Below are 21,788 nucleotides of genomic sequence, written 5' to 3' on the forward strand. Positions count from 1 at the left end.
AGTGTGTCCATTATGTCGCAACCCTTACATAAAACAAAAGCATTTAACCTTGCAAACTCAATAAATTTACCATGTCACGCAAGATGTTAACATCGCATCACACCGCGCATTGAGCACATGTATCCCCAGTTGCATGTTGCGTAGGATGCATCTTCAGTGCGACAAAACATGTCACTCTCTGCAGCATCCTATCAGCATAAGTTCAACAGTAAGCACGACAGCATCATCCACCTTACAAGTTATTCTTACTGACACACATATCTCAAAATTGCATCGCACTCGCATTCCTCGTGCTCCTCTCGTGAAATCGGCATAAACCTCGTGAAAACAAGAGAGCGAGCGGTTCTACCATGCTGTCAGTTTAGGCAGGGGTCACCCTATGATTCCGTCATATGAATTTTAGCGAGACATGGTATAATCAAAATTCCATGACATTTCACGAAGCACGTCGAAAAGGCTCAGGAAACTCAAACTTCAACTGACAGCAAACAAATGTCCTTACACGACACCCATTCCACCGATCAACCACCGTCGTCGCGCCAAACGTCACTCCGATAACGTGTGCCACTCGTCACCAGCCGCCGCTCATGAATAGATAAAATGTAGAGCAAAGATGTGGCAGCAGCTGGAAGCCACCATCGCTACCACTACAACTGCCACAATTGCTTCCATGCCACACTATACAGGACTTCGCGCGGGCTGGCAGCTACTTCGGTCAGGCCCCAGGATTTCTGTGAGTGACTCTCCGTTTGTCTATTATTGTTCTGGCGAATCCGTGCGATGGTGGTGTGTGCGTGTCCGGTGGATCCGTGTCGCGAGCCCAGGGAAAGCACTCCCCACCGGAAGGGCGCATGCCTCGGTCCGCCACGTGTGTCCCTGTGTGAGTGTGCGAAGGATTCTGCGCGCTCGTGACGTCACCGGAGCTTTCGTGTGCCGATTACGAAAGCTCCACTTGGATCGGGATTTCTCACCGAGGTGAGATGGAACCGAGTGGGTCTTGCCCACTCATCTCCTGCCGCCCGAATGAGATCTCCGAGGGCTCGGATGGTTTTGGCATCGCGGGCTTGCGAAGATTCTGCTCGTCAGTTGGGTGCGACACGTGTTGGGAAGTGGACCGATATTTCGCGTGCGGTCTAATTTTGGGCGTTTTCCGGGGGATCTTTGGCAGTTTTACGGATCGTTGGATGCTCTAATGATGCTAATGACTAGTAATTAGTACATTTGGAAGTTAGTGTAGATCCGTTGAGTGGTCTAAAGTGGTTTAGTGAACATTTGAAGACATTCTTATACAAACTGTGAACAGTTTTCCACTCAGAGTGCCCAGCTAAGATGGATGAGGCTGATAAAAGCTGACACATCTCTTGGGATCCGAGTTCGGGACGGCGGCCGGTGGTGAGCAGAGGAACCACCGTGTGGTGATAAAGGAGCTTTATGGCACCGATTAGTGTCGACGAGGAATTTCTCGGATGAACTCGGGTCGCCTGGTGCGAAGTGTCTGTGTTTCACCTCTGAGATGTGAGCTGGACGGGAGTTTGAGCAACATTGTACCGACCAACTGACGACGATAGCTACGGGTGCTGCTCCAGTACAGGTTGTGCTTTCGCGAGTTGAGGAACGCGGTTGATCCACTAGTAGTGATGCCCGGGGACGTCGAGTGTACCGCGTTTTAAAACTTAGTTAGAGCAGAAGATTGGAAAGGCAAGAGGGAAAAGTGCAGCGCGGAAAGAGTGCAAAGCATTTACTGCTGGCTCCCAGGATGGAATACTAGGTCGATGAAGTGGCTTAAAGTGTACAGAGGCTGAAGAACAAGTGAATTAAAGAATTTCAAGTGGAACGCCATGAGTGAGTCCTTCGAAATCCAGAAGCAGAAATTGATCCAAAAAGTACCAATATGAGAAACCAGTTGAAATCAGACTCCTGATAGTAGGAGCAAATGCAAGCTGATTAAGCGAATGGAGAAGTGCACCAAGTGCTTGTGGTATGTGATTTAAAAAGTGCTACTGATATGGAGGCAAAATGTTGCGGTGAAGTGTTGGGATAAGCTCCCTCGTGTTGAGATGTAAACCAACGATAATACTGGCGAATAATGGAAGTGATGCACGTGTAAATTATTGAAACCAGAGCAACTCACCGAAGGTGCAGAGTGTGTTGAGCGAAGGCTGAAAGGAAAGAACCAAGTGTACAAGATAACTTGTAGCAGCAGAAGCAGTAAAGTTGGATGTTTGCATCGCGAATCGCTAACCGTAAGTTGGTGTTTTTAGGAGGGTGTGGGAAGATCTCAATTATATTGTGGATTTGTGTGTCCATTTGGTACATTTTGCATTGTATCTGTGATGTACGGCCGTTGTGAAATGTGAGATACCACAACTTCACGTTAAGGTTATAATGCCATCTGTGGTAACACATGAAACACCTAGTCTTAGTGTTCAGATCCTCTAACGCGGAATGTTTGATCGGTCTACTTATATCTCAGCTATTTTACCAAGATGAACTGGCTTAAAATTTCGGTAACAGAGGGAGCGTTATTCACTAAAGATTTTGAATCCAATGAGATTTATCTTATTCTTATAAACTGGTGTAAGCATGATTATTTTCATAGCAGTCAAAGCTGGAAAAAATAAATAAAGAAATGAATTTTTAGGAGTTAAATACCATATGCAAAAACCATCAGTATTTTCAAACTTTTTTTTAAATTTTTAATCCTTGCTTTCTTTATGTTTTTAATCATTACGTGAATTCGTTTTTTGAGTGATAAAACATTTTTTTGGTACAACTTTCTGTACAAGAAAAATAAACAAAACATGTTAAAACATAAAAAATGTTAACAACGTGACGTTGACGTGCTCTTCAGCACATACAACATCTCAATTAATGAAATAAAACATGAGCAACAAAAAGCAGCACGATGACGTCATAGGTCAGATTATTGGAATTATAAATATGTAACCCTAAAAGAATAATGGGCAGTGGGTATTGTTTTTTTGTCAAGTAAAAGTGTTATTTTTTTAATGTTTTTTTTTCATTCTGAATCTTTATTCATTTGGCCTGCTACTCTTTAACTTTGTTTTCTTTAGCACTTCAATACCTGTTATTGCATGAATTTTTATACGTTTTGTGTGCCAAGCATGATATTTATGCCAATAGAGTCGAACAAATTACCAGACCTGGGAATCGATTCCGTGGTCTCTGTCGCTTATCCACTGGCCTATCAGGATAACGTTATTTTTTATTGTATGGTTATGACAGATTCTGGAGATGACCAAAAAATATATAAAAAATAGATACGTAAAAGAAAACGATTTTTAATGACTAAATTGACGTTGAGCAGATTCAGGGCGGCATACCAGAGTCTGATTGAAAGGCGAACAGCATTCAGACATTTGATATGAATCAATTGGAAAGTACCGTCATGAAGTAAAACATGTGGAGGAACCAATATCGTTAGTGCAATGCGACGCTCGAGCATTTGAGGATTTTTTTTTGTATTTGTAGATTTTTAACCCGCAGCTAGTGTATCTCGATTGCATTAAAGAGTACTTGACTTTGAGTAAATAATACTCGAGTAAATTACTTTGAGTATTATTTTCTTGAGTTGAGAGGAAATCCCATTTAGCTGGAAGAAGGCTTTTGTGATACCACTGTGAAAGTGCCAGATGCTTGAAAACCTGAAGACAAGAGGCCAATGTAACATATCTAGACCAGTTATGGCAAATAGTGTTAACATAAATAATAATAGGTTGTCAGTCAATAGAATGTCGATATGCTATAGAATAATTGTAGCAGATTGGTTGCTCAGCACACGCTGACTTCCGTTTGGTCTCTATCCTAACCGATCGTCGACCAGTGCAGACGCACAAGAACAAACCATTGCAATCATAAATTAATTAGTCAGTAAAGTATTTCGCGTGTGGGTATTTGATTACTTCCTTCCAGCGTTTAAGCCAATAAACATGTTATTTTTTTTTTAAGTTTTTCGGACGTCTTACAGGAATTCTTTTTTTACTTCTTTCCAAGAGAATCAATCCATACAAAAGGGTTTAAAAGAGTTTTTCTTGAATCCATTGAGGAATTTCTCCAGCATTTTTCTATGAGTTTCACAGACTTTACTTCAGGAGTTCTACTAGAAACTGCATTTAAAACTCTTCCAAGATTTCATGTAGAAATTTAATCAAGAGTTCCGTCCATCATTCCTCTTGAAGTTTATCAAGACATTTCTTTCAAAATTTCATCAAGGAATTCTTTCAGAGCCACTTGCAAAGTTTTTTTTTTCTTTTTTAACTCTTCTTATGCATCGTTATGTTTTTGAAGGGTTTTTATATCAGGAGTTCTTTCTGAGATTCCTTCAGGGCGAGTTTCTCTGGGCAGGGGTTCTTCCAAGAATTTCATCAGTAATTCTTCCAGGTGTCCAGAGAGTCCATCTACATTTCGTTGGAAAATTCTCTCAAGAGGAGCCAAGGGGCCGACCACGAACTCTGTAGTCCAAATGTTGGTCATCTCAAACCACCACCCCTCCCCCTCCTCTTGTATATTTTTCTCCAAACAAAAATTTGAAAACTTGTATGAAGCGTAAACTTAGACCCCCTCCTACTTTAAAATCTCCATGGTTTTTGAAAGGCCACGTATTTCTATAGAAACCCTTACGGCAAATCCTTAAAGATATTATCCTTCAAAGACTAATGTCGAATTCGTTTTTGAACCTGGGTTGGAACTGGATCGGTGGAAAATGTGTTAACAAACAAACGTGAAACAAATGTCAACACAAGCGAACCTCAGACGGGTTGATGTTGCAACTGTGATCTGATCTAGTTGCAACCCAGGTTGGAACTGAATCAAAAACGAATACGACATAACCTAGAGGTTTTCAGAGAAGTACCTCAAGAGTTCTTACTTCGATTCTTTCAAGAGTTCTCGCGGGGTTTCGCCCAAGAGATTAGCCAAGAAATCCTTCAGGTCTTCCTCTGGCAAAACACCCTTAAAACGTTGGAGGCAGCCCTGATATGTTTCCTGAAGGACACCAAGCTGTCCTCTTCAATTTAAATCAAGAATCGATTGGGAAAAGGACATCAAAATAAAGTACGACAAAGGACTTTCGATCTCGTATAACGCTATTACTTTTGACGACAATCATCAACTGCAAAAGGACAGTCAAGAACGACAGCAACGAAACGATAATCTGTTAAAACAACCATTGGGGTGAGCCCTTCTGGCTTATATCCTCTTCTATCTTGTACTTAAACTCTGTATTTTTTTTTGCTTCCTTTTAGAGATGGCTCCTTAAGATCCATCTACCACTATGGACGAACTAGCCGAGGGCTTAAAGTTTATCTAATAAAGATTTAAAAAATTAATGAAACCCTTAGAGAATCAGAGACAATCCCAAATGAGCTGCTAAAGAAGAATTTTTAGTGAAATTTCTCGATGGATTTTAGGAAGAACTTCTAAAGATATCCCTGGAGATATTATTACAGCTAACATGTGAGCAGCTTGTGAAAGAACGTTTGGTGAAACTTTCAAAGAGAGTTGGTCTGTAAAATTTCTGCACATACACTGAGAGGTATTACAGACAAAAACTGTTACAGGTAACTCATTATGTAGCTTCTGGCATAAAGTACAGGTCAAAATCTTATGCACAACATTCTAATTAAATTTGTGGGAAAATTGCTCGGGATGTTCTTGAGCAATCTAACAAAGGAATTAACGAGAAAGTTCTAATAGTAAAATAAGCTAAAGCCAGATATTATTTTATCTAATTTATTTGAAGGTTCCTTGCGAGAATATTTTTTACGTTTGATTTTGTTTGTCGAGGCTTGTGAATTGGAACATAAACTAATTGAATTTGAGGGTTAATTTATTTTCAATTATTAAACTTATTTTCGAAGTGTCATGTTGAAATCAATTCGATTATCTCAAATGCGACAGAGCCTTAGGATATTGTCAGGTTTTGCAATGTGAATTAGTTGATTGATGGTACATTTTTTTCATTTTCGCTGACAGCATTGCTGAACTGACAATGAATAACTAGAAAACTAAGTATAAATATGGTAACTACACAGATCGAAAAGGTAGTGTAAATTTCTGTGACATATAATGCACATGATTGGAACGTGGGATTTCACAGAAGTTACATGGTATGTCATGTAAATCTCATGAAAAGTCATGTAAACTTTCATTACATGTCATGTAATTCAGCACGACTCAGAGTTTTTACATGACATATAACATAAATTTACATGATATATCATGTAAACCATCATAACTGGAAGTTTACATGACTTAAATGAAGTTTACATGACGTGTAAACTTCATTATTTTTATCTGTGTACGAGCAAAACAGGGACTGTTTGTTTTATCAAAAATCTGTATCAATACATATTTTTCTGTATCGCCGTATTTGAGAGCAGGCTTGTCCACACTGAGCGCAAGAAAATTCTGCTCTTTTGATTTTCACCACAAAAACCATCGTGTTTATGCAATCTTCTTATCCTACCTGATAAAAGGATGTTTGAATATCCTAAATGACATTTCGAACCGTCAAAAAATCGCACCGCAGTGCCGCACTGAGCGCGCAAAGAGAAATTCACTGGGGTGAATTCACCCGGGTGAAATTCTCTTTGCGCGCACAGTGTGGCACTGCGGTGCGGTTTTTTGACAGTTCAAAATGACATTTAGGTAATTTCAACATCCTTCTATCGGGCAAGATAGGAAGATTGCATAAATACGATGGTTTTGGTGGTGTAAATCAAAAGAGCAAAATTTTCATGCGTTCAGTGCGGACAAGCCTGTTTGAGAGTATAGTAGATACCGAGAGTCGTCCTAGATTTCAATAGAATCTAACAGAAATGTAGTACACAGAAAAAAAAAATTCATGTAAAATTCAGCGAAAAATCATGCACATAAAGGGAATGCTAGAGTTAGTACATATTTACATGAGATATCATGTAAAATTACGTTACGTTCGTGTAAATTTCCGCTAATAGTCGCGTAACCGGTTGGTGTCCATGATGGTTTACGCGATGGTTGGCGGAAATTTACACGACGGTAGTGTAATTTTACATTATATCTCATGTAAAAGTGCACTAACTCTAACATTCCCTTTATGTGCATGATTTCTCGCTGAATTTTAATTACATATTTTTTTCTGTGTACTTTACTGGTATATTTTTTTTTAAATGTGTAAAAATCTGCAATATAAAAAAATAAGGTCGCAATTTATAAAGTTGTCATTAAATTTATTGAAAATAACTTTTAATTTAATGCTATCTGGAAAATCTGTATCACATTTTCAAAATCTGTATTTTTTGTATTCTGTATCTTGTGCGTATGAAGGGAAAAAGTCTGTATAATACAGGGAAATCAGTATATCTGGCATCTCTGTACTGACCTGACACCTTATTATTTGACTTTTAAGCAATGTTGAGAAAATGAATGTAGTAAAATATCTGATGGCTGACAAGAAACTAACAAGTTCGTATCATTTGGCAATAGTTTTTTTATCGTGTATTTCAACTCAAAGCTAATTCTACACTTAATAACAAGATTTTGCTGTGTATGCAAGGTTCCGCATTTCTCATGTGTACATAAATGTGACAGCGAGTCTCGCACCAAATTATCTTCCAGCTTTTGAAAATCTCAGTATGCTGCGCTGATAGGAGGCTCACGAAAATTATGTGAGTGCGAGCTAGGCGCACAGCTCCCGATGAGCTCGTCTCATACGCATGCAGCGTTGGTATCTGCGATGAAAAACAACTTCTTGGTTAAACCCAGTTTCGAATTTAGTAGAAATTTCTTGACCGATTCCTGGCAGAAACTTTCTACAGTGACTGCCATTTGAATTGTCATTTCTTCCCAACTGCGTACTGCGATCGAAGAAAAACGGTTTTTGGGCGATTCAGGCAAGGAATTTCCCATGCATCAAGATAGATCAATGTTGAGGTTTCAATTCTCGTTCGTTTAGGAAGTTTTTGTAATAACATTTTCTACACCAATTATTAATTATACCAACGAACCTAACCTCAAAATAACTGACAACTCTGAGGTCATTTTGACAGATGTAGCATGAGCATGAAAAGGACGGCAACAAGATCGATAAAGTAGTATGTATCATCCATCTTTTTTCGTGCATGTGTGTGGTCTGTCAAAATGACAGACAAAGTGTCAAACATTTTCATGGCTAGCTTTGTTGGTGTAATGAAGAATCAGCGCATGAGACACATCTTGAGAAAAATGAGGCGCACAAGTTGAAGTCTCATAATGTACAGTGCACCTGGAGGCTCGCTAGCAATGGGACTCCCGTACATGATACTACAGCATGTGCACATCAACTCTGGCTGTATGAAACAAAAGAAGGTTCTTCTTCTTATGTTTGCTCTTAACGTCAACAGGGACGAAGCTCGCTTCTTGTCTTAGTGTTTTATTAGTAGTACTACCACAGTTATCAACTGCGAGTTTCCTCTGCCATTGATCAGTGTGCATGTTTATATCGGGTGACAGGTACGAAGATACTCTTTGCAAAAGAAAATCAAGGAAATTTCCTTGACGATGAGTTCCGACAGGGACCTGGACCCGTGAGTCGTGACCCTCATCGTGGTTATGCTAAATACCCACGTCTTGAAAGCTGTGACTATATGTTTCCTCATGAATAGTTCCACATTTCGAATACAGGTACTCTTCGATGTAACGTACCTTCGATATAACGAATTCGATATAACATACATTTTGCTCCGATATAACGTACAGCATTGAAAAATTTCATTTTTTCCAGTAATAACTCCCAGATAAACTAAGAAATCACTAAAATCAACTTGCAGGAGGTATACGACTGGAAGGAAATGTTGAACTGTTGTGGCTTTCTCAGTCTAAGAGCATTGAAACGGCTAGTTTGGCATAGCCCGACGTTTCGGTCTCGTGTATTGGACCTTTTTCAAGGGATAAGCAGTCAACCGTCTCTCGTTATGCGGTTTTTGAATGCAGTTTGAGAGTTGGAGCTTCTTGTAATGCCATTCAACATAAAACACATAAATTTTTCTTGTACTTTTTGGGACAACTTGCACTGCACACTACAGATAACAGCGAGCGACATACATCTATCTAACATTAACTGTAGGTTTGAATCATGGCGGCTATCGTTTGATCGGCTATTCGGTATGATTGGTAGTGTCGACTGCAGTCGGGCTATGCCAAACTAGCCGTTTCAATGCTCTTAGACGGAGAAAGCCACAACAGTTCAACTAAAATCAATGTTTTGTTGAAGCATTAACCTTTTTACCCAGAATTAGCGCAAATTGGGAAAAAAAAATTGTGTACGTTGTATGGAAGCGAAATGTACGTTATATCGATGCATAAAAAACGAAATGACTTTTTCGTGAAAACTCATGTTTTTCATTATTGGTTTTTCGAATTTCGCCGAAATCATTATTTGGGGTTAATTTCACGTCGGATCCATCAAGACTAGCATAAAAATATAAAATTGTTCTCTGCTTCGATATAACGTACAAAGAGACATTTTTTTGTACGTTATATAGAAGAGTACACTCATTGCACAATTATGGGTCACACACAATTATTAGTCACTTTCCACTTTAACAGATCAATACTAATTAATTGCAAGCTTTTGTTAGCTATTATTATTTTTCGCACATAAATTGATTTGTTTTGTGTCACTATACGTATCACACACGGGCTTATACATCAAAACATACATATTTTCAATATTTTTTTGTTCGGCGCAAAACTAGCTGTCAAAGTAACGCTTCGATTGTGAATATCGGACAGTGCGTGCGCTGCTTTCGTAAGCTCTGTAAAAGCGAGCTTCAGTGATTTTCATGTACGAAATGGTATCGTCACCAGAACAAAGGTATAATTAACGTTCTAAATGTAGAAATTCATGTGACTGCAGCCAATCGCTTATTTCTGGCAAAATTTAAGTGACTCATTATTGTGCCAAGTAACACCGAAAATCACACAATTATGGGTCACTTTTTGTGCAGCATAGTATTGACAGTTCTGCGTACATGGGCATTGCATATTTTTAGGCGTTTATCGGTGGTTGTGTTGGAGATTTTGACCCAATTTTGAAAAATTGATTCCAAATCGTGAAAACACGCTTCGTTAAGAGGTTTGAGACCAGTTTTAGATTCTACTATAATTGATCTTTCGAGAATAAGTGATCATTCATTGAAAAAATAGACAAAACATTATTTTTGAGCCGATTTCTCTTAAGTGACCCATAGTAGGAAACAAATTGACCCATAATTGTTACACAGCCAATTTTGACCCATTATTGTGGTTTTCATTATTCACCAACATTTTAGTAATTTTCACTGCCTAAAGTGAATTTTACAAGCAGATTTTTATTTAAAACAATAAAGAGGGGTTTCAATGATGAGAAAATAAAATAAAAATAATGAAAGTGTTATTTTTGTATGAAAAACGATTCATATTATGAAATGGTTGTTCCTTGAGTGACCCATAATTGTGCAATGAGTGTACCTGTATTGTGCTTCCATACTGTTTGTGATTTCAAAACTGCAGATAACGGGAATGCAAACTGTGCCATACTGGACACATCGTGTGATTGGATGACGTCAAGTAGACTGATGAAGACTGCTACAATGGATGATAGGGAGCATTTCCAACTCAACGCACGAATCGATAGGCGACATTTAGAATTGTGATCGTTCGGAAGTACTCACACTCCAACTTGTCACTTTTTTCTGTAGATCCTTCAACTTTTCCGGTAGTGGTCTCCGGCCAGACAGATCTCGACTGTTAGCCAGTGCAGGCAGGTGGCCAACTTTTCCGGGACCATCTTGATGAGTTCATCTCCGATACCATCCTAACCAACAGAATTATATTTTTGAGGCTGCTGGATAGCTTCCTTAACTTTATTGACCCTCAACGTATGAGTAAGCTCATTGTTGATCCCTGCTGTACTGTCGAATAACTGGGGTAATTTACCCCGGGTAAACTTTTAATTCGACAAACTGGTCACCCTACACCACCATGCTCATTGAAAGTTGGCAACTCTATTTTTGTTTTCATTTTGATTTCCCAATTTGTTTTGAAACATAACTTCAACAGATATGGGGGTCGGCGTCGGTGGTGTAGTGGTAAGCGTGGTTGCCTCTTATCCCAGTCGGTCGGGGTTCAATTCCCGTCGACGCCGATTTAATTTTCTGAGACATAAAATCTGTGATCACGCCTTCCCTCGGATAGGAAGTAAAGCCGTAGGTCCCATGTGTTGATGGGTTCGATATGTAGGGTCCCAGGTGGCTGTCTCCTTGTGCGCCGGAATTTAAGGCTTAGCTCCTGTACCCAGCCGACGTAAAACACAACTAGCGCCGAACGGTGCTAGTTGGCCAGAAAAAAGAAGAATAAGAAGAACAGATATGGTGGTAGTGCAAATGAGAAGTTCGTTCTTCCTACAATTGTTGCCATCCCCTCAGTTCATTCCGATTGGTCTCCAGGAGGTTTGGGTGTCGGCTGCAAGAGGAGCTGCTGCGGGTACGAGTATAAGCACAACATCAAGCTGTTTTGCATTTACAGTATACATCGCTGTGAAATTTGAACATTTATAATTCGACATATGTCGAATAAGCAGGGTATGAATTAAAAAATGTCGTATTAAAACGTGTCGAACCAACGGGGTATGACGGTAGTCCTTTCTCCCGCTGCATTGGTCCTGCATTACAGCGCTCCCTGCACCATTCAGGTGTTCGTCGTAGTGCTGTTTCTAACATTCGATCACCTTACGTCCATCCGTAAAGATGCTCCCGTCCTTATTCCTACATATTTCGGCTCTCGGCTCGTTATTGGAGACTAAAATCGCACACCCTGGGATACAACCCTGAACACCACTCGGCGATGTGGTTTTCAAATGGATTTTCGGGCAATGAGAGAATATCAATCAGATTGATGACGTCATGAATGACTCAAATCGATTGTGAAGCAGAGGGAATACCCTGGAACATTTAGTTAGTTGTAAGATAATTCTACTACTCGAAGCAAGTGGTCATCGAAGATCCTTGCATGACAATTTATAACATGTAGTCTATTTGTCTAAATAAAAATGGAAAGGTGTTTGTATGTCACGAATAGTGTCGGGAACGGGACAATGGAAGCAAACAATTCATGCACTGTTTCATCGTGCAGTGCTCCGACGTCTTCGTGCGAAAAAATAATTACGAAAGGATACCGAGAAGGCAAGAAAAACAGAGCTGTATGCCAGAAAAAAACATAGGAGGGAAGGAAGTAGAACGTTTGCCGGGAGAGCTAGTTGTAAATAGATATGTTGATAAGCATTATATGTTAAGTGTTGGTGTATCGTAAAATGTGGAGTTTTTAGACATTTCTATAAGAAAAATAGTGATTCTCCCTCTACATTGGAATAACATATCGGTCCTTCCGAGGGCAGCCACACTCCCAGTTGATGTTGAGGCTTGGACGAAGGGAGCCTCCGAAAAATCCTTTGCGGGATGCGTTGAACTTCTGGTAGAGCTTCCGTATTTCCTGAAAACGGCGAACACTACATAGACTTTGCTTGCATTCCGCTTCATCCAGGCTGCGCTTTTTCTCACCAAACATTGTGAGCCTGCTGTTTTCATGTTGTTTTTTATCGCTCCACGTTCTGCCGGGTCTCATGCTGCAGCATGACCACTAGTATGGGACAAACATCAAATTCTCACTCCAGTCGGCTTTTTTGATTCCATTTTGGTCCCATATGAACTGCGCAAAATTTCAGCGCAATCGGTGAAACTATAATTTAGCGCAAGCGGTTCAAAGTTTTCATAGGATTACTATGGGAAAAGTTACACTTTCCGATAAAAAATCCCAGAGCTCGCCCCTTGTCTTTTTAATTCAAATCGATTAACGATTCTTGTAGAAAAATCATTTACGAAACTTTCCTTCGAAACCCGCAAAACGATTGGATGCTTGTGGAAAAAGTTATTGATTTATTACCGATTAGTGATTCAATGAACGGCTTTTTGTTTTGTTTTATTAGCAGCACTGCTGCCTTGGCTGCTGCTGTTTCGGGGGGTGGTGATGCCTCCTACCACCCTACGCAGTAACGGCAGCAGCAGTGCTGCTGATAAAACAAAACAAAAAGCCGTTCGTTGGATCACTAATCGGTAATAAATCAATAACTTTTTCCACAAGCATCCAATCGTTTTGCGGTCTTCAAGGAAAGTTTCATAAATGATTTTTCTACACGAAACGTTGATCGATTTGAATTAAGGAGACAAAGAGCGACCTCCAGGATTTTTTGTTTGAAAATATAACTTTTCCAATAGTAAATTCTATGAAAACTTTGAACTGCTTGCGCTAAATTATAATTTCACCGATTGCGCTGAAATTTTGTACAGTTCATATGGGACCTAAATGGGATCTAAAAGTCGACTGGAGCGAGGATTTATTTTTTTTAAGACAATCACACCGTCTTCGGCCAGTGGCGGCACAGACTGAACATAACTAACGTTAGACAACGGACAACACATATAACACACCCAGTGGCCCAGTGGAGAATTTTCCGTTTGACGAAAAGTTTTCCCCGACTGGAGCGTGAATCGAACCCACACTCCGAGGCTTACGAGACACCTAAACGACTGACGCCGCTAACCGCTCGGCCACGAAGCCCACACATGCAAGCGTGTCCGGATTCGCCGTGGGATTTCGCCTGCTGTGGTGATCTCCCGGTATAACGGTAAGAAAACCTGTACTGGACATAGGTGCAACTTTAGATTAAGCCATGTTCATAGAGGCGGCGAAATAAATCAGTCGTAGGTCGTTCTCGTTTGTCAGCTGGTATGTGTTGAACTTTCCGATTGTCTGTACTAGTCTAGTAGTAGTCTACTGCGGATGGCGAACATCTGGTCCGTTGTAGCGCGTTCATCAATGAATTCAACCTGATATTGCCCCACGAGCTCTCTTGCAATCGGTGATAGACAGCGGCATAGAATTTGAAAGAGTATCTTGTGGGCAGCGCTCATTAGTGTGATCGCGCGATAGTTCCCGCAATCCAACTTTGTTGAGAAAAAGTTTATATTTTTATCGTTCTTTTGCTCAATGAAAAGTTGACGTTTCCACAATGCATTGGTAAAAGTATGCTTTTAGGTTCCAATTACGTTCCAAAAGAGTATGCCTCGCAGCACCCACCAGAAATTTATTTAAATTCACTAGTCAGAGAGAAGCAAAATTCTCTACCTTTCTCGGGGGATTCTTTGTTAACCTTTTTACCGACACATAAAATAAGTTAAAAAAAGGCCAGACAAAGCACGCACCACATGAAAAGCGGAAAAGTTCCACCAATAAATTGTCCCTATCGTTTCATCCGTGTCGCCACCAACCTCCGACCGCCATATCCGAACCATCAGATGTTTTTAGGTACCCGCTGCTGACCGGGACTGTCGTTTCAACCATTTCAGAGGTAACTCCGGACTGGTAATTTTTTTGTCTGATCCCGGGACGGTGCGGTGGCCTTCGTAGAAGATAATCGATTGCGGTGCCGGTTCGGTTCATGTATGTGTGCGTTCGTCCGTCCCATTTATTCATCGTCGGTTCATGGTCAGTTCAAAGCTACCACGCCACGACGAGCACAACCAGAAAAAGAAAATTAAAAACCATCAGGAAACAGGAAATGGGTAGGAACTGAGGTTCTTAATTCGTACAGGTCATCTACCTTTCGGGCCGGTGTTGCTGCTTCTGATGGTAGTGGTTCACACGAAGTAATGGTGGGAAAGTTTGAGCAAAACAACCATAAATATTAGAAGCTCCTGTTGGGATGCAAGGGAAAGCTGGATCCGGTCCAAGTTTTTAGTGAAGTTTGCTTCCTTAAAAAAAGCTGAAGGTGCATTCGTGTGTGCACGAATGAATTAACAGTTTTGGGATAAAATGCATGAAATTGTATTTAGTTGGTTTAGTTTTACAAGATTCCTGTTCTTAGTTGAGTACATCATCTTCAATAAACAACCCCACAATTTAACCTTCCCAAAACATCAAATCACTTTCCAAAGCCTTATCTAAGCACTTCCCCAAGAGATAGAAACTTGTGTGCCGAATTCCACTGACGCAATCTACCTGATTGGACGTGATTCAGCTTCACATTACGGGGGAATTGCGGCTTCCGAAGCGAACCACAACCGTCACCTCTTTTACCAAGTTCTAATCAACTTCCGAAAGTATAAGCGAGCGCAGCGCACATTTTCGCACAAACACTACACACACGTGTGCTAGGAGAAACCGCATGCGAAAACTCAAGCCAGAAAAGAACGTTTACAACGAAACACCTCATTTGTAAGGCTCGGTATCGTCAAGTTTGCACCCCCGTTCGTTCGTTCGTTCGTTTGCAAAGTCCCATTGCGTTGGGGTCCAATACGCCGATAATTGTAGGAAAGTTTTTCTCCCCCTTTCCGCGTCGTCTTTGAAGACACGATTTGGGGAGATGTGGTAGAAACTTTACTCCCTGGCACTCGGGTTCAATACTGATGAGGCCCGATATATCCGTGCGCATTTGTTGCAGCTATTGAAGATGATTCTCCCCGGAGGAGTTTGCCGTAATTCCCGAATCGTGCATAATTTAGCTGTGGCGCAAACTTCTTTCAATTGGTCGATTGAACCGGAGAACGCTTGCTCATTAGATTTTGGGGCATTCTTGTTGTTTTGTCAAATACGAGAAGTGAAAGTGATATTGCTAAAAGCTACCATAGCTTTAGTTCGGCGTTTAAAATAAAATCAGGTGGTCTTCAATAGAACACATACAATATGAAATATATGAAAAAAGTCCTAAAGGAATCTTTGGAGATTCCTGGAGATATTTTTGGTGGAATCGCAGGAGGAATTTCTAAACATTTTTTTTTATGATTCTCCAGTCCAATCCCTGTGGAAATCTCAGGAGGAGGGAGCGGACCTGGTGTGATGGTTAAATCACCTGACTATCATGCCGAGGACCTGGGATCGAATCTCACTCCCGACATACTCACAAACTGTGGGTTCTTCCTTCGTAAGGGAAGTAAAACGTGGGTCCCGAGATGAACTAGCCTAGGGCTAAAAATCTCGTTAATACAGATAAAAAAAATCTCTGGAGTAATTCTTAAAAAAAATCTGGAATAACGTGTGAAGGAACTCCCTCAGAATTCAACAGATAATTTTATGATATTTTTAGTATTCTTCTTCTTCTTCTTCTTCTTGTCGTAACGTCCTCACTGGGACAAAGCCTGCTTCTCAGCTTAGTGTTCTATGAGTACTTCTACAGTTATTAACTGAGAGCTTCCTCTGCCAATGACCATTTCGCATGTGTAATGTGTATATCGTGTGGCAGGCACGAAGATACTCTATGCCCAAGGAAGTCAAGGAAATTTCCTTTATGAAAAGATCCTGGACCGACCGGGAATCGAACCCGTCACCCTCAGCATGGTCATGCTGAATACCCGTGCGGTTACCGCCTCGGCTATATGGGCCCTATTTTAGTAGAATTCTTGGATGCTTTTCTGTTGGAATTCCTAAAGTAATTCGTGAATTAATGTTTGAATGAACGCCTTGAGGTATACCCGAAAAAAATGCCTTAGTCTCTATAAATACTTTTAAAAAATATCTTGATAAATTCTGTAAGGAATTCCTTTATAAATTCCTTAGAAAAAAATCTGAATAATTTTCTTAACTGAATTTATAAAAGAATCCGTGAAGGATCCGTAGAGGATCCTTGGAGGAAACCCTGGAATAATTTCTGAAAAAATACAAAGCGAAATGCTCGAACATTCCAGTATTTCCACAAAATCCACCGGAGGGATTCCTGCAGAAACCATTGAAGGAAATCATGTTGGAAGCTTTGGAGAAATCCCCGAACAAATTTCTGGAGACACGCTCTTGAGAATTTCTAACGGAACCCATTTAGGGGTCGTCCATAAATGACGTAGCATTGTAGGGGGGAGGGGGAGTCTCCGAATATGCTACGAGCCATGTATCAGGTATACGAAAATAAGCTACGAGAGAGGAGGGGGTGTCAAACATTATCAAACAAATGCTACGTCATTTACCGAGGACGACCCCTTAGCTTGTAGGAATCCCTGAAAGAGTTCAAGAAGGAATTCTTGGAGGAATTTCTAGACGAATTCCTGACGAATCCCCATAGAAATTTTGGAGAAGTTCTCAAAAAGTCCATGAAAAAATATCTTAAAGAATTCAAGAAAAAAAAACGTTAAACCCACACGCGAAATAAACAAAAAACTCCATGCGTGTTTAAATAAATACCTTGACTCAAAAAAAAAAAAATAATAACACATGAATAAATCTCTGTGATAAATTTCGTAAAATCTTACTATAGAAATTCTCTGCAAAAAAATTCTGATGAAATTTCTCAATAAAATTCATTAAAAATCTCTCAAGTAATTCTTGGAGAAACTTTAGAGAATTCACTTATGTTCGAGTTTCTACAAAAATACATAGCAGAATGCTCGAGAATTCCCAAATTTCTTCAGGATTCGCTAAAGGAATTCCTGCAGTAACCATTGTAGGATATCGTATAAGAATCTCTGGAAGAGAATCTGGAATTTCTGGAGCATTTCTCTGGGAATTTCCAGCGGAATTCCTCAAGAAACCGAGGAAAATTTCACGAAAAAAGACCAGCAGGTCTTTCTAAACAACCCATGAAGCAATTGGGAATAAATTAATTTAAGTTTTTTTTTTCTAAAAATATCCTTGGAGAAATATCTGGAGGAACCTCTTGAATAATTTCTAAAAAAATCCTTGGAAATTTTTTGAAGGATTGCCCGAAAAAACTAATTAAGGAAAACTAACGGAAAAAATACGTTTGAATATCTGATGGATCTTTTAAGGAGTTCCTGAAATAATTTGTGGAACAGATATTGGAGAAATATCTAAAGAAATTTTGAATTTCTGATTTTTTCATGGCCATGGTGTAGGAACTTCCTCAGAAATCCAAAGAAGATTTTCAGAAAAAAAAAATCTCAAATGGAATTTATTAATGAACCCATTAGAGAATTTATGAGGAAGTTCATGAACGGTTGCCTAGAGGCATCCTTAGATAATTTGCTGGAGAGAATTTCAGAAATAAAAATTGAAAGAAGCTCTGAAAAACTCTAAAAGTAATTCACGGAGTTGTTTTTGAAGAAATTCAAGCAAGAATTTCTTGAAGAATGCCTGAAGAAAATTTTGAAGTAATCCATTCAAGATTTGCTTAGAGGAAGCCAGAAGAATTTTCTGAACATTCTTTGAATTTTTTGAAGAAAACCATGGGAAGTTTTCCAAATGAATCTTAGAATAAACTCATAAGAAATCTGTTGAAGAATTTCTAGAGATAAGTTTTGAAGGAAGAAATTCAATGAGGAGATTCTTTAGCAATCCAATCAAGAATTCTATGAGAATATTTTTTCAAGGAATTTTACAGTAAAAATCTTTGGAAATTTGCAAATGAATCCTCTGAGAATTTTAAACGAAAAATACGTAAAATCCACACGATACCACCATGATTCTTTGAAGAATTTCTCAACAAATTTCGGTATACAGTTATGCACGTTTAAAGTTAAATGTTTCTATACATCCGTGAAAGATTTTTTAAAAAATAAGGATGTTCCTAGGGGTATTAGCAATGAAATATCTGGGATTTCGGAAGATTTTTTTGAAATAAAAATTATTATTATCTAGTGAAATTGCTAAAAGAATATTAAAACGAGTATCTGAAAAATCATGGAAGTTTCAAGGAATTACTTGAGAGATTTTTTCTTTTTTTAATTAAGTAGTTGTCTCGATAGATTTCTGAAAGAATACAAGAATGAGCCTCTGAAAAAAAAAATGTATGAAAATGTATGAAGGAAATATTCAAGGGCTTTCTAGAGAAATATCTGAATTAATTTTAGAGGCGTGGAGCGGACCTGGTGTGGTGGTTAGAACACTTGACTATCACGCCGAGGACCTGGGATCGAATCCCACTCCCGACATACTCACAAAATGTGGGTTCTTCCTTCGGAAGGGAAGTAAAAACGTGGGTCCCGATATGAACTAGCCTAGGGTTAAAAATCTCGTTAATACAGACAAAAAAAAAATAATAAAAAAAAAAAATAAATAAATAAAAAAAAATAGAGGAATTTCTGAAGGAATTCCTGGACGAAATTCTAAAAGATTCACTAAAGCAATTTTGGAATGAATTCAGAAAGAAAACTCAGAAGTAATCATGAGCGAAAATTTCGGGATGAATCCTTGGAAGAATTGTGTGACAAAATGATGAATGCCAAAACGTCGAAAGGATAAAACGTCGAGAAGTGATATAATGGATTTCGTTTGAAAAAAAAAAACTCACCATTTATCTATTTCACTCGTTTTAGAAATTTTGTCCCTTTCAACGTTTTGACAACAAAAGATTGAGCTGCCGGAGTTTGCCTTTGGAGTTTTGTGCTATGTCGCTTGTGCAGAGTTGCTTCCGGATGTGTGAAATTTCTGAAAAGGCCTCCGCCACGCCTAAGCGTACTTCACAAAAGAATCCTAGGCTCCCACCTGACTCGCAGGAGGACTGCTGTCCCTGCTGCATGGGTGACTTTCTTGTAGAACTGGTCTAGCCGCACAAGTTTTTCATTTACACTATTTTCAGGTTTAGCTGTTAAGCTTCTAAAATGAGCTTAATGTGCTTGAATCTATTTATGCCGGAACAACATTTTCAACTCTGCCCCGAAGAAAATTTTCAAATTATTCTTGTAGGATTTTTAAAGAATGAATTTGTAAAAAACTTCCTAAAGAAAACCCTGTGGAAAATTCTGGAGGGATTTGGGAAGAATTTTTGGAAGATTTTCTGATAATCACACAGAGGAATTTCAGAAGAAATTTTCCAAGGAATTCTTAGAGAAAATTCTGAATGAATTTTCAGAGGAGTTTCCGAAGGAATTTCTGAACAAAATTTAGAGAATAAAAAAACACTGGAGCAAAAGAAATTCATAAAGAAATTTTGGTAGCAACCATAAACAGATAAAAATTCGTTATAAAATCTTAGAGGTGTTTTTGAAAATAAAATACCGTGAAGAAGTTTTCAGGGGGATTTTTTGGAGAAATTGCTTAAGGAATTTTAGAAAGTTTCCTGACAAATTTTAAAAAGAATTTCAGAGAACTTCTTTAGTAATCCTATTGGAAAAATAAAGACAAACTTCTAGAAAACATTGTGAAGGAACTGAACAACGAGCTTCTGAACCTATGGGCGATTTCATGAAAAATTCATGGAAGAATTTCCTAATCAATTTATGCCAGATTTTCTAAAATAATAATGAGAAAAATTTCTTGAAGAATTTGAAAAATAAATCTCGTTAGGGTTTCTTTAAGTTAACTTCGAGGAGAAATCGGATAAATCCATGGAAGATTTTATCAAAAATGCGTAGGGAATCGCTGCAAATTGGGGTTTCTGAGGAAGCAACACATGACGATGTTTCTGAAGCCATCCATGCAAGATTTTCTAAAAGTAACCTCTGTGAAATCTATGGAAGAGTCCCTATTATATTTTTTCAGACATCCCTCAAGGAAGGTGAAGAATGAATCCTTGGATCATATTTTTTTAAGAAAAGGAATTTCTAAGAGAATTTCGGGAGGAATTCTTGGAAAAGCTGCCGAAGGATAATCTGCGTTTTTGAATGATTTCTTGGAAAACCCCGGAAAATTTTTTGGAAAGTGGTCCCTGAAGGATTCTGTAACGGAATCTCTGAAGAAATTTATGTATAAATATCTAGAGATTTTTTTTTAAGGCAATCAAGAACAAGTCCATGAACAAAAAACAAGGAGAAATTTTGTGCAAGATTTTGAGCAAGAATCCACGAGGGAATCTTTGGGTAATTTCATCAAGAGATTTCAGATTGATTTCCAAAGGGATCACTGGAGAAATATCTGGAGGAATTCCTAGTGGAATTTTTAAAGAAATCCGTGGTAAAAATCTCACTCCCTGAGGTTTTTTTTCCAAAATTGTGGAAAAATAGTGCAGAAAACTAAAATATTCAGAAGTATCTTTATAATTTTGATATTTATTTTTATTTTCATGTTTGGGGGCGCGAAAAATTCAAACAAATCAAAAAAGCTTATTTTCTTATATTCGGGATGTTTCCAACATAATAAAAGAGAGTTTTCTTAAATGTATGAGCCGCAAGATATAGTAATATTCCTTAGAATGGCATACTCAACGGCACAAAACCATCCGAAAACCCATATCGGAAAAAAATCAGGAGGGTTGAATAAAATTTCCCAATATGCAAAGGAAGATTTTTTTACAATATGGTGTAGCTAAGTTTTGAAAAAATGATTGCTTATTGATTCAAAATTAACATCGGATTCAGTTACATGGTTTTCCGACGAAATTTACAAAACTGATTCTTACAACGCTTGATTAATCTGATAAAACGAAAATCCGCTTGAGTTTCTGCTTGGTTGGACACCTGTAGTTGCTTTTTCAGTTTCACCAGATCGGCAACACTCACACAAGGAACCTATGAGATAAAACTGCTTGGGACTCACATGAATATTCAGTGTCTGAGTGTCTATGATGTTATACTTTAAGAGATAATACCACCTGTTAGGCCAGATGCTGTTACATGTTGGAAAAGGGGAAGAAGTGATAATACAATCACTTTCTCACATTAAATCGTATATGGGGTAAAATGGAATTAGATGCCATTTTTCAAACTTTCTTTGTTTACAATGATAAATAGTATCATATTTTAGGCATTCAACGTTACCACTAAACAGTATTTGTTGCTACTTCAGCAGAAATATATACAAAACCAATGCATTTTTACGGTTTAAAGAGATTTTAA

General features: G+C 38.7%; 1 protein-coding gene across 20 annotated transcripts in view; it reads left to right on the forward strand.

Annotated features, from left to right (window-relative positions):
* Nucleotides 1–475: 475 nt before the first annotated feature.
* Nucleotides 476–21,788, forward strand: part of LOC109422898 (disintegrin and metalloproteinase domain-containing protein unc-71) — a 1,549,374-nt gene continuing 1,528,061 nt past the window's right edge. For 8 of the 20 annotated variants that reach the window (XM_062845430.1, XM_062845409.1, XM_062845412.1 and 5 more), the window contains exon 1: nucleotides 477–2,243. The gene's annotated coding sequence lies outside the window, so the exon portion shown is untranslated. Of the gene's footprint in view, nucleotides 2,244–21,788 lie in introns of all 20 variants that reach the window. The other 12 variants (XM_062845411.1, XM_062845413.1, XM_062845424.1 and 9 more) reach the window with 2 other exon arrangements.

The sequence above is a fragment of the Aedes albopictus genome, chromosome 1, assembly GCF_035046485.1.
Source record: "Aedes albopictus strain Foshan chromosome 1, AalbF5, whole genome shotgun sequence".
Classification (NCBI taxonomy): Eukaryota; Metazoa; Arthropoda; class Insecta; order Diptera; family Culicidae; genus Aedes; species Aedes albopictus.